Consider the following 14,590-nt stretch of genomic DNA (forward strand, 5'->3'; position numbering starts at 1 on the left):
TGGGTATTCCTTCTGGCAAACAGGGCACTTTCCCAGAGTTAGGTGCCACAAAACAGACGCATTACAGATTACAGCCAAGACTATTGAAATTAGGCTGAATGAGATGATTTTACTCAGATGTGAAAAACTACTTACTTGGTCTTCAGATGATACTTCCTCTACTATCTAAACATAAACAAGAAAGTCAGTTATCATCATCTATGTCTCTCTAAAGAAATTAAGTCTTAAGCCTCATTAATATTGTAATTTTGTACCTCTGGTTCAGAATCTCAATATGTTTGGTGACCACACTGTTCTACATGGAGGGCAAGGAGCTGCAAAGGCATGGTCTTAAAGAAACACTTGCATTCAGCCTACTGCATGAGAGAAAATTCTGGAGCATTGTCTGGGAGAGGTGCAAGGTCAAATTCCTCCTGTAAGGGAATGAAGCACAGCTTAGATTTCCCACCACCAGTGGCTCGTCTGTTTGTAATTCCAGTGTAGCCCTCTGATTCTGGAGGAATTAATGACAAAGTGCGCTTTCCATTTCCTCCTATTTCACAGCAGGGACAAATACTACAACAAGGACTGGGTGATACAGTCAAAAACATAACCAAGATTCATACCAATAATACATTGTTTAAAAGTCAAAGCATCTTTGGATATGTTTCTTTGAAAAGGCTGTAGACCTAAAAAAAATTAGTTGGTAACTAATTTTAGACGCCAATAATTGTTTGGAAGTTGTGTTCAGTGAAAGAAAGACAGCTTACCGCTAAATGAGTCAAGTCTGCATTCATGCAAAGAGTTCTTTTACCAAGACCAGCCTGCATGTGCTGCAGGTCCTGGTCCGGTGATGGGGTGGTGTCACCGTTTCTGTTAAAAAGAAAAACTGTGAAATCAAATAGGTTACAGCGTTTGACTGCTTTTGCTGGCTTACTGAAGGTCAGTTGTCCACGCTTAGATCCTTGCTTGAAAAACCTAGGGAAAGACCTGCATTTTTTTACAAATTGTTTATCAACAATCACTATAATTAAGCTGGGTTATTCACTGTTTTTCAGACCAAGAACCTGTTACCCGAAAGAGAGATTCATCTATCTACATAGACAGATAGATAGATGCAGAATATCTACAGTACTGTACCTACTGAAGACCACTGCTCAAGCGTCATTGGTGATATGATACATAGATATGTGATATCAAATGTTAGACCTGGCCATTTCTTGATCCAAGCTTGGGCGTGGCCTGAACTCTTTCCCTGAGTCTCGCAAGTCCTATCTGAGCTGGTGGTGCCCAGTGACTGATTCAGAATTGTAAGGATGTTCTGTACAACAGCTGTGGCCTCTGCTGTCTTGGTAGAATCTTGCTGCAAAGTAAGGATAGGCCAATTTTGTGCCATTATTGTACATGTTTCAGTTTTATAGGTAGTATAACTTGACATCAGCAACATTGGACATATTCATTGATATCAAATCATTGTGTGTGATCAGAAAAGTTGTAAACACACCCATTTTGACATTCAAGATTAAGATAAACTGATTTACAATAACATTGCAGTTTAATGCGGGTCAACAGTTTCATGTTGACCCTCTGAACTGCAAGTGACCTTGGTCTGACAAGTCTAGGGATTACTTATCGGCACAAATGTCTGCTAGACATATTGACAAAACCGTTAAAAAGCACACCATAACTTGGTCCACCAGACAGAAATTCAAACGTTTATTTGCATTCTTTTTTTCAGCTGTCAACTCCGATCACAAATTAAGTTTGAGACACTGTGACACAAAAACCAGACGGCCGTCGTCTTGTCCTACCTGAGACTGCATTGTCAGGTCAGACCGCAGGCAGAGAGGGAGCCGTGAGGGGAAAAAAGTGAACATGAATTGTGTTGGTGTCAACCAAAACGCTAGCCTTTAAATCATGAGTCAATAAATTCCTCACACAGTCCCTGACGCTGTCACGTCCGGGTGGATGTGCAACTTCCGCAATGTTCTGTTCTATTACTTATCCGATGTTTCTTTCACTCATTTAATACCAGTGGCAGTGCGCTACAATCGTTTACTTGGATGCAGCGGAAACCCTCTAAGGTCATCCGCCGTTCTATTAATCCTTAGTTAAAGTTATACACTCTTTCGCTCGCCGTCTCTCTTCATGAAGTGATCTGTAAAACAAGACTGAAAGTGAATTCTCAAGTTCTCAAAAGTCGCAAGCAAAAAATCAGGCAGCGCGAACGAGAAAGTTGAGATCGTGTCATGATTGGTGGAGGAATGGACGCAAGTGCAGTCAGTATTGGTTGACAGATGACACGGGACACGTGATTAATTTTAACAATTTAATCAATGGAATGAATAAATAAACAGACAGACAAGTAACTATTAACTAAAGGTGCAGGGAACCAAAACGCTGACCGGGATGAACACACAGGGACTGTGGTACAATCTGGAACAGAAGAGAGGCAAATTAGAATCACAAGCCTCAAAACTGGGAGAACTGGGAAAACACACCTGGAGTGAAGCTCGACGAGTTGGCAATAAACTAAAAGCGCTCTGTGGTGGTGGCTACTCACACGCATGCACACAAAGGGTAAACTAGGAGGATATATATAACTAAAAAGTGAGACTAATAACACGCAGAATGAATGGGAGTTTGGGAAGCTAACGTAGGTTGAACGAGGAAGAACGAGAAACAAAGAGTTCCGACTGAATTGGAATTTGTGCGGATTTTAGAAAAGTCAAGGACGAAAGCGACTATAATGTTGGATAGAGCCAAAGGAAACGGAAACGACAGAGTGACAAAATAAAAGCACGAGGAAGGGACGTGGACGAAATAAAAACAATACAAAAACAGACAGGTTAAAGTGTGGACATGACGCATCGCGAGCAAAAGCCTGAGCAGCAAGAAGAAGATTGTGAATTGTAAACCAAAAAATGATCAGCGCAAAAGTAAAAAATGAGATTTTCATTGAAGGTAATGCATATTTTTTTTGTTCCAATTTTTTGTTCAAAATCAAATGTTTTGTTTGCAATGTAAAAACTTTTGTTTGAATATTATTGACCCAAATCTGATTCCATACACTACAAGTGTTTGACGGTGAGAGCAAACTTTGGGAGTATACAAAACATTGTGTTCAGTAGAAAAAATATTTAAACAACATTCTGTCATTGTGTTTTTGTTTTATTCAACGCTTGTGCATTAGAGACAGAAAATCAGTCCGAGGTCATCGGAGTAGAGCGTTCGGGGATCCTCTTATCCAACAAACACATCTGCTGATAGGAGGTGAGAAAAAAAAAAAAAAAAAAACATTTAGAGCGATAGTTTACCTTTCACTACTGCATTTAAAAAAAAAAAAACATATGCATCAGCAACGAACACATCGCGTCTTCTACCGGACGGTTCACCATCTCCAGCATTTGGTAAGATTAATGGATTAGGTTATGACATTGAAGACATGTCAGACTTTCAACAGTGAGGTTTTTACACTCTGTGCATGAGGTTTCTTTTGATTTCAAGAATGAAGCTAATCACTATTGTAAAAACAATGTTGATATCCTGGCTAAAGGATGCATGACGTTCAGAGATGTATTCTTTAAAGAAACTTCTGCTTGTATGGCTGTTTTCAGGACCAACTTCTTAAAACCTTCTTAAAAGACACATTAGCCATACCATGTCCTTACATGCAAAGGTGTAAGAGGTTCTCAGCTGCTTCCATCCAGTGGTTGCAATGGGAATCACACAGACAGGACCATTTCATCCAGCATGCTCTGAACCGTAGGGAGATGCTGTTTGGTCGGTATTTTGTCGATGATTATGCTGAATTTGATGGTGTTAAGCAGGTCTGGGAGTTTTATGGATTTCTTCCATGGTTGTCCTTCGTGTGTTGACCCTCACACCGTCCGTTAAGATGTAGACCATATGGTGAATTCTACACTACTATGAAGGAGACAGAGCAGGCCTTAAAGTCTGATCATGGGGTGCATCTCATTACCATTTGGGAACCCAGACAATACCTTGAGTTTATCAAAGTAGTTGTCCTCCAGGGGTTTGTATGTACCCGTTTTACCCTACAGGGGACCAGGGGGTAAATTATACTTTTCACTGTACAGTATCTGTTCAAGCTGTAATGTTCAGTTTCTTCAGAAACTGAAAAATATTTTCAGGGTAATGTGAAAAGTAGGGCCCCATTTCAAATGAGTCATTGCTCTACCATCTTCTTCAAGAGTCAAAGCCAACCAGTGCTCTCCTGGTTTTTGTGCCGGGTTTGTGTTGACGATGAAATATACAGGCAGTCTGGGGGAGAATCAATTGCGTTAACTTATCTGACGGCCATACGCCGTAAAGTGTATCTCCCAAGAGACCTCTCAGCAGCCTCTGTAACTGAAGACTGTCCATATTATGTCCATCACTTGTCTTTTTGGATCAGTCTCCAGAATAGAACCATAACAAGTGTACACAATCAGGGTTACGGAGTTTGGTAAGGGAACTCTGAATCTCATCTCCAATTCCCATTCGAAGCGGGAGAGGGCGTCATTGTTGTCATGAGGATTGAGATTAAATGTAAATAGCAAATAACCGCTGTTAAAACCTTTGCGGTCAATACTCAGAGGTAGATTTTTCAAATGTCTTCCTGTAGCTAGAATCATGTTGTAAAACTCTCTGACCGCCATACCGTTATTAAACTGAGGTTGAAAAGCTTGAGCGGGAATCTGTCTACCATCCTGACAGAGCGCTAGATATTCAGTGTCGTAATGATGAAAATTGAACAGGGAGAGATCTTTTCTTCTGGTAAATGCCTCATGATGCACCATCCCAAATACCATGTATGTTGAGATTGAACCCTGAAATTAATTATCTTGGGTACATATTCTGGAATTCTCTGGAATGGAATATGTTTTCACATTGACTCGTGAGAGTGGATTGAGTGCATTTCCTTTCAACAAATCCGCTGCTCTGTGTTATGCGACGTCTAGGAGGACGTCTCTTTGTCCTTCATGATAAGACGGATATACCTCCTGACCCTTTCTGTCTCTGTTCATCACTTAGCCTTCTCACAGTACGAGTGAACATATCCGAGGCTATGTTACCCACCACTGATTTGAGATGGGGTTTTGCTGTTGGTATACCTCATTTATACCGCAAGTAAGTGGTCTAAATTGTAGAGTCACCGCCACCTTTCCAAAGCTAAAATTGACCAGTCTGTTTAGATCTGATTTAATTTGTATCTGAATATATTCAATGTGGTTATTGGAAACCGGTAAATGGTAAGCAGTGTTAAAATGTTGTGTGATACCTGTATATATCTGAGTAACTACCCTTGACTTCCACCTTTCTTAAAAGCGGTGCATATGCATCCCCTACTACCGTCTTACGACGTCGCTGTAAGAGTAGAGATGGTAAAATCCCGCTTTTATATCAACTGGGGCGCTCTGAACTCGCAAAATTGATCCAATTACCAGGCACTACGCCTAGCATGTGAGCCAGTGATGAGTTAAAGAGCACTAGGCTCTGACCATCATTTTTTGTCACCGTCAAACAGAAAGCATATATCGTTATGTAATGTTATGCCACCTCCCATTTTCCTTCTATATCAATATGCCGCACTGAATCAACATGAAAAGTACCAGTCGAGATGTTTTTAAAAACCTTTGCATTTGCATTTGATGGTAATGTCACATAGAAGCCAGGGTTCTTTGAGTCGTACATGATGATATATGATACTTGGAGTAAAGAAGGATCGTCTTATATATTTTTTATATCTGAAGCTTTTCCCCAGCTGTTGAATTTTTCAGACCAGTTCTTCCACCGAACAAAGACTTGCTTCTGTCCTTTAATGACGCGTTCCTTGAGAATCTTTTCAAAGTGAAATACTTTATCCTTTACAAATTGTACTTTTTGTAATTCTTGATCATAAACTGTCCCCTGGATGGTCTCGCCTTCAAAATCTTTCATTTCATACACAGGCGGAATGCAAGGAATACATTCTGTAATCGTAAATATCTTGTCTGTAAATCTCTGTTCATACCTTTTGTCAAATACCCCTCGTAGTTTTGATATCCTGACATAATCGGCCGCCTTAAATTTTGGCTTCTGGCCGCCTTTCTGTGATCTAATGTGAAGATTGTTGAACACTTATGGAGTATTTTCTTTAGTTACTTACATCAGTCATTCTGTATACTACTATGATAGCTGTGATTATAACTCTTTACTAGATCTTGTAAAACCTTGATGTAGCGTAGAGTGTTTTTAGCTGTAAAATATCTCCACATCCAATTTTTAAGAGTGCGGTTAAATCTAGCCTGACTTTCCGTCGAAGTCTTGAAACTCTTGTTAAAAAATTCTTTCCCGTCAGTAGCTTTACCTTCATCTGACTCTCCTACAGCACTGATTTGAACGCCTTCACCGTCTCATTCGCCGTCTTTCTTTTTAAAACATGTAGATAGGCCTTCTTTGAAAATATGTTGTGATATCTAGCCAAAGCCTGCATGTCGCAGAGGTCTGCCTGAAATTGTTGAAGTGGCCTGTGAACAAATACTCTGTTTCTTGGAAAGTTTACTCTGGCTGGTTTATGCAAGATCTAAGCAACCTGTTTTGATAAGAAATCTTTAATAGATTTGATACTGACTCGATGAAGGCGATCCACACCCCCCTAACCATCCAGGGTGTAGAAGGTTGCAATAAACTCTTTTAATGATGTGTTTCATCGACAAGTTAAACGAGAAATGAACTAGCTGAGATCTGAATGTGCTTAATGTTTTTTTATTAAGCTGGTTATGTCAGGAGTAACACGTTTGGACTCCTCACACGAAAAAAAAAAAAAAAATCACATGCACGGGAATATTGTGTTTGTGACATCAACCATGACCGGAGTTCTATTCCAGATTCTACTTGCTGATTCCAGACGTTCAACTAGAAGATCATCCAGCTCCAGTTTGATGTATTCATTCCAGGTACTTGATTTTGGAGACCACATTTCAAGCAAGACTGTCTCAGCCGTTGTCTTGATCCTCATTTTCTCCGTATGTATGTCGTTCAGGGTTAAGTAGAGTTGTATAGCAGGCAGAAAGTCCGAGTAACAGAGTCTCTTCATCTCTTCAAGACAGCTGTGTTGTACTTGGCTGGGATGGTCTCTCCATCATGCAGCCAGTGAGGAGAGGCAGAATCCAGCGAGAGGCGGAAGCAGCTGCAATGCCGACGGACCCCGATAATAAAACTTCGACATCACGTTTCAAAATGAAGAAAAGGGAAACGTTTTGACATTTACTGAATTGGTGAACAAACCATTATCTTTTAGTTATGAGAAATACATCTGTAAGACGCAGCATCTCCTTCACATGCTCAACTGGAATGCACTACTTGAGTTGTGATGGTTCTAATAGGATCATTGCGTGAAAAACATGCTGAAAACCATTGCAGTGCGCCACCATCGTCTACAGCACTGTAAAATAATAAAGACAAAGGTGCAGCTTTTGTCCTCTCTTGCTTTATTGCATCATGACGGTCGTGTGTTTCAATAAGGAGCAGAGAAAGAGTGAGCCTTCAGCTCTCAGTTATTGCCAGGCTGTAGATGCATATCCTATGACAGTTGTCCGGGATCTTGCGCTGTCATCCCATTCTTCTGCCATGATCTAAACAAAGGATCTCAGCTCGCTGCCAAGATCACTCTGCCATAAAGTGTCGCGATGGGGGAGGAATTGGGCCTGTGATGCTCCTCTCAGAACACGCCTCCGATATATCATATATATCAAAATAATATATTATCAGTGACATTATCAATGACCCAGCGGTCATTAGATGAGAGGCAAGAATACTCACTGGACACGTCGGCAGTCCACCGCAGGGCACACACCATGCATACACACTCACGTCTGTGGGCAATTTCAAGTGTCCAATTAACCTATTGAGGAGAAACCTGAGGATGTTTTTGGACTGCGGGAGGAAAACTGAGAACCTGTAGAAAACCCACACATGCACAGAGAGAACACACAAACTCCCCAGTCTGACCCCCGAATTGAACCCACCACCTTCTTGCTGCAACCCACCGTGTGGCCCATGAGGACAGAATTACCACACCATAACTTTAAAATTAACGCATGTTCCATCTTTACTTCTTTGCCACGGCCGCAGCCTCAATATAATCACGTCGGTGTTGTAATTCACCAACAATAATGCTGAATCTAGAAAGACACAAAACTGAGCTGGATAAACACAGCTACAGTATTTTCACCCACAAGTCTTGAAAGACATACACAGTCATACATGTAATAATACAAAATCAGCACTCACCAACTCATTGACTCGCTCATAAAACAAGTTGAGTTTATGCCTATCTCTTGTAGGGTTCCTTGCTTCTGATTGGCTAGACTGCCTCTCTTCCACTAACCCTAACCTAACTCAGCCTCTACTCAGCTGACACTAGTTGTAAAAAAATATCACTTCGCAGCTGCATGTAAGTAATCATCAGTTGAATTTACTTTTTGAAAATTATATATTAAAATTGGAAAAAGGAAATGGCATATAATCGAACAATTCTGATCTCAGTTGCAATTTTTCTGGATGTAGATATTGTGCTACATGTCATGTGCTACCCAAATAAAGAAGTGGCGTAATGAATGGTTTTGCATTACACTTCACCACTCTGAACAATGTAACATGATTACAGTATTACAGTACTTTGACACTTGTTTCACCCAACACTGTTGATACTGGACACAAGTATGTTGAGAGTTTATTTATTTAGCAATAGTTCACCATCAATGACATTCTGTTACGACTTTTAAACCATTGCCATAACTGATCATTATTACTAATCTATTGGCAATAACTCAAAAGACACACTCCCCGAGCGGTGTGCTGTAGTTTCTCCAGCACGTTGTTAGAAGACACATTTACAGTGGCTGGAGCATCAGAACAGCATCAATTGGCATTTTGGGAGGAGATTGATATCGCTGAATGTTTCCCTCACTTTTCCCTCATGCTTCATCAGGAAACTGCCTCACGTGGGAGTTGGCCAAGACAGTGGGAGAAATGACTCCGAAACATATCCATCATATTTGCATAAATTTATGAATAGTTTTGGATCAGCCATCCACAACACTGCTCTGTAGACTCACAAAAACGCACAAACATTGTGACTGCTCTCTGCTCCAATCATTAATGCAGAGCTGTGGGTGAACCTGGATGGAGGCTATAATATAAGTAGATGAGATTGAGAGAGGGCCAGCTTCACCCAACAAAGAGTCAAAAGGACAAAGCTCAGCCATTGTGAGTCAGGGCCATAATGAAAGCATTAAGTAAACTGTTCAATATTTATGAAAATGCGGTGTGCTCTGGCCGCACACAAACGCAGAGGAAGAGACAAAGGAGACAGCAGTCTGTTGGGCCATTCATTATATGAATTGATTTACTGTGTTCTCCCCAGTGAATCTCCATCCAGCCCCCAATATCAAAGCATCTTATTCTACTAGCGTAGGCGTTTCAAAAAAGACGTTTTTTTTTTTTTTTTTTTTTTTTTTTTTAAACTATGCAATCTGCTTAATGTACATGAAAGAAACAGAATGTAGAACTAGCTCGACTCAGTGGTTGACATTTACTGACAATGTAAAAAAAAATATTTTTTTTTTTAATTCATGCTGCAGCCACCATACAGTGTGACTTTTAATAGCAATTGACTTGGTATATGTTGAGTGAAAGGAGCGGCATCCCATTTTTCTTGACACCTCTATTTTTTTCTGGTCAAAAGTGACTGTGCAAGAGCTGAGGGCTTTTTTGCCTCGCTTTGAGCAAAAAGAAAACGTGCAATGGAATTTAGTTTCAAATATTTTTTATTGATTTTAGAAAACATAGACACATTCAAGTAAATGAAAACATATATATATATATATATATACATACATATACATACAAGTCAAGTGTGTCAAAAAAAATGAAAATAAAAAGCAACAACAAAAATAAAAATAAACATCAAAACCATATCCCTTCCCTCCCTTTACCTACGTCAGTTGTGAGTTTAGTTTCCCATCTTTAGACATCACACAGCACAAATAGTTTAAGGACACAAAAGTCAATGATTAAACAAAGCTGGATGTTGGGTTCATACCTTTATAAAAATATAAACACACCTAGAGTAATGTGATGTTCCATACAGATTGGACAAATAATGACGTTCAATGGTACAGATTATAGTGTCTTGAGGTCCTCAAAATACAGAATAAAAGGTCTCCAAAGAATTTGGAATTTTTCTGGAGAACGGCTCACAGAATAGTGCATCTTTTCGAGGCTTAGACACGACATGACATCTCTCAACCATTGAACATGTGTGGGCGGGGCAGCATCTCTCCACCTCAGTAATATAGCACGCCTGGCCAGAAGCAAAGAAAATGAAAGCATTCTTCTTTTGTTGGTAGTAAATCTTGCATCATTGTCTGAGGTCCCAAACAGAGCCAGCAAAGGATCAGGGTCAATGTTTACATTGACAGTCGTGGACAGTGTATGAAGGATGGATTTCCAAAAAGACTCTAAACTGGGGCACGTCCAAAACATGTGGACAAGATTGGCCTCCTCTCCCTTACATCTATCACACCGAGAATCAACCTCATCATAAAACGTTGCTAGTTTCGACTTCGGCATGTGGGCACGGTGTACGACCTTGAATTGTATTAGGCAATGTCGGGCACAGGATAGACAGGAAAGGATAGACTCCCAGGTGTCTTCAGGGATGGAGATATTTAGGTCCTCTTCCCATGCACTTTTTATTTTTTGTGTTGGTGTTTTCCTTATATCACTGAGTTTATTGTATACAATTGATGTCAGGTGCTTTCTAGATTGGTGTAAATTCAAAATGACATCAACCAAATTGTCATCTGATGATATGGGGAAACTCGGGATCTTCGATTTAATAAAATGTCTGACTTGCAGGAATCTATAAAAGTGTGCCTTTCCGAGACCAAATTTTTCTGATAATTGTTCAAACGATGCAAATTGATTTGCTATGAAAACATCTCTGAACTTCGTGATACCGTTTCTGTGCCATTCTTGAAATGCAATATCTGACATCGATGGTTGGAACAGATGATTAGAAAGAAGTGGACCCGACAGAGAAAAATCATTCAGACCAAAGTATTTCCTGAATTGGACCCAAATTCTTAATGTATGGCGTACAACCGGATAATCTGTCAGAGTGCTTTGTGGTAATGGAAGTGATGAGGAGAGCAGAGCAGGCAGAGAAAGACCCTTCGTACACTTTAACTCCATCGCCACCCAAAGTGGGAGATCTTCCTCGTTATGGAAATTTGACCAAAATGTGACACAACGCAAATTAGCTGACCAGTATTAAAACTGAAAGTTTGGAAGAGCCAGTCCACCATTAGCCTTGGATTTTTGTAAATGAGATTTGTTTAACCGAGGTCGCTTGCCTTTCCATATATACGAGGATATGATGGAGTCTACTGAGTCAAAAAAGGATTTGGGGATGAAAGTAGGTATGGTTTGAAAGAGATACAGAAATTTGGGAAGTACATTCATTTTAATAGAGTTTACTCGGCCAATGAGAGTGGTAGATAGAGGCGACTAGTGAGTGAGGCTCTTCTTTACTTGATATAGCAACTTAAGGAAGTTCACTTCAAAAAGCTCTTTGTGTTTTCTTGTTACTGTAGTGCCAAGATACGTAAACTGGTTTTTAACAATCTTGAATGGAAGATTTAAATTATTTATTACTTCATCCCCGTTAATTGGAAGAAGCTCACTTTTGTTTATGTTTAACTTATAACCAGATAGATATAGATAATAGAACAATCTAGGTCAGAAATGTAGACCAGTAGGTCATCCGCATATAATGAGACCTTGTGTTCAACACCATTCCTCCATATCCCTGATATGTCTTTGCAGCTACGTAGGGCGATGGCTAATGGTTCAAGAGCTAGATCAAATAATAATGGGCTGAGTGGGCAACCCTGTCGTGTTCCCCGCCGTCATTGAAAGAGTTCCGACTGTTGGCCATTAGTTAAGATAGATGCAGTTGGGCACAAGTAAAGTATCTTAATCCAAGAAATAAAGTTTCCTCCAAAACCAAATTTCTCTAATATTACAAAAAGGTATTTCCATTCAACACGATCGAACGCTTTCTATGCATCTAAGGAGAGCACGCACTCTGACGCATGTACAGCAGGAGAATACATGATGTTAAAAAGACGTAATTAAAATAGGAATAGCGGTTTTTAATGAAGCCTGTTTGATCCTCACAAACAATTGTGGGTAGGACTTTTTCCAACCTACGGACCAGAACCTTAGCTAGTATCTTGACATCAACATTCAACAGGGATATTGGCCTGTAAGCGGTGCACTCAATTGGATCTTTGCCCTTTTTGGCAATGAGAGTGATAAATGCCTCATACAATGATGCTGGTAATTTGCCATTATCAAAGGACTCAGACAGTACCAAATGTAGTTGTGGAACGAGTAGCGTGCAGAACTTCTTAAAGAATTCTGCTGGAAAACCGTCAGGACCAGGAGATTTTCCTGACTGCAGAGTGGAAATTGCTGTGGTTATTTCCTCCTGAGTTATAGGCTCCTCTAGTCTCCTCTTGTTTTCAGCTGAAAGAGTAGGCATGTTTAGGTTATGCAGAAAACTATGTAGAGTTGACTATAAAAATGTCTGAATGTATCATTGATTTCCATGTAATCTGAAGTGATAGTTCCATCCTCCTTTTTTATTTTTGAGATCAGCTGTTTTACATTTGTACGTCTCAATTGATTTGCCAAGAGTTTCCCAGACTTTTCCCCCATGTGTGTAGAACAGACTCTTTAGCTTCAATAGTTGCTTTTCGATGGGGTGTGTTGTGAGAAGATCATACTTTGTTTGAAGTTCGATACGAGATTTGTATAATTCTGAGTTTTTGTTTTGGGCATATCGCTGGTCAATCAGTTTTATTTGTTTTTCTATTTCTGAACGTGCTTTTCGCGTCTTATTTTTCATGCTCGCCGAATTAGAAATGATTTGACATTGTGTTACTGACATTGTGACAGGACCATGGTCTGATATCACTATACTATGGTAGTTACAAGACGTCACAGAATTAATGAGCCGATTGTCAACAAGAAAATAGTCAATTCGAGAATAAGTCTGGTGAACATGTGAGAAGAAAGAGTATTCCTTTTTAGTTGGATAGAGAGAACGCCATACATCAGAAGCTCCATAATCGGAGAGAAAGGTCTTGATGAATAAGGCACATTTGCCCACGGTGGCAAGGTTATGAGAAGATCTATCTAAGTGAGGGTCAAGCCAACAGTTAAGGTCACCACCTAGTATCAGCGAATAAACAGTAAATTCTGGCCTACATCGTCTACATTAGGTGCATACACATTGACAAGTACAACCAGTGAGTTAAACAGTCTGCCTGTAACTATAATATAGCGGCCATTTTTATCTGTAATTATATTATGCTGCTCAAATGAAGTACTCTGACTTATCAAAATAGAGACTCCTCTGGCCTTAGCATGGAAGGCTGAGTGATAACGCTGACCCGCCCATTTGGACATAAGACGTGTATTATCAGAACCTCGTATGTGTGTTTCTTGTAGAAAAACAAGTGAGGACTTCAAATGTTTGATGTGTGAGAACACTCTCCTCCTCTTTACAGGATGATTTAACCCTTTGACATTCCAGCTTAAAAAAGTTAATGGACTATCCATCTCCCTTTACTTGATGTATGTATTGATGGGTATTGGTGTTGAAATATAAAATATGGTTTGTCTCAGTCCCATCTGACGCTCCACCCCCCTCCCTCTCTCCCCTCAGCCTCAATCCCCAGCAAAAGACAGCTGCTAAAAAAAACAGCAGCAAGCTCTTCCAAAACAACATCCTGCACTTAACACACTCTTCCGGACTTTCCATTTCCAGCTCCATTATAACCAAAATAATAAACACTCCAATACCACACATAAAAGTATTTAACACACCCAAAAACAATTGAACATTGAAATTGAAGACACACCGTAATAATAATTACAATATATCCAAAGATGGATCCTTAGGGAAAGCAGAACCATCAGAACTTGGACAAAAACAACGCTAGTTCAAACACGAATCTGAACGAGAAACTCCGTACTCACTGACCAACCCGAAAAAGGTAACACGGCGTTAGTTGTCTTTTCATTGGCTATTGCGGGAGAGATTCAGTATATCTCCGAGCTTCTTCAGCCGACTTCAGCCGCTTTTTTTCGTCGTTGGGGAGTGTGATGTGAAGCCGAGCAGGGAACCACAGCAAGGGTTTCAGTCCGCGATTGTAAAGTTCCGTCATGACTTCTCGGTATTCTGCCCTCTGAGCCAGAACCTCGGGAGCGTAGTCATCCACCACACGAATCTCCTGTCCTCGGAATTCAAGGTTCCCTCTACGTCGAGCTTCCCGGATCAGGAGGTCCTTCACCTGGTAGCGATGCAGACGGAGAATGACAGGTCGTGGTCGCCGCTCCGACACGGCTCTGGGCGGCCCGAGGCGATGTGCACGATCCACCTCCGGGGCTGGTGTGAGAGTCTCTTGTCCAAAAACTTCAACAAGTAGTATCTGAAAAAACTCCGTAGGCCGTCCACTTTCGGTGGACTCTGCCAGACCTAGGATGTGTA

This window comes from Synchiropus splendidus, chromosome 7 (genome assembly GCF_027744825.2).
Source record: "Synchiropus splendidus isolate RoL2022-P1 chromosome 7, RoL_Sspl_1.0, whole genome shotgun sequence".
NCBI classification, from domain to species: domain Eukaryota; kingdom Metazoa; phylum Chordata; class Actinopteri; order Syngnathiformes; family Callionymidae; genus Synchiropus; species Synchiropus splendidus.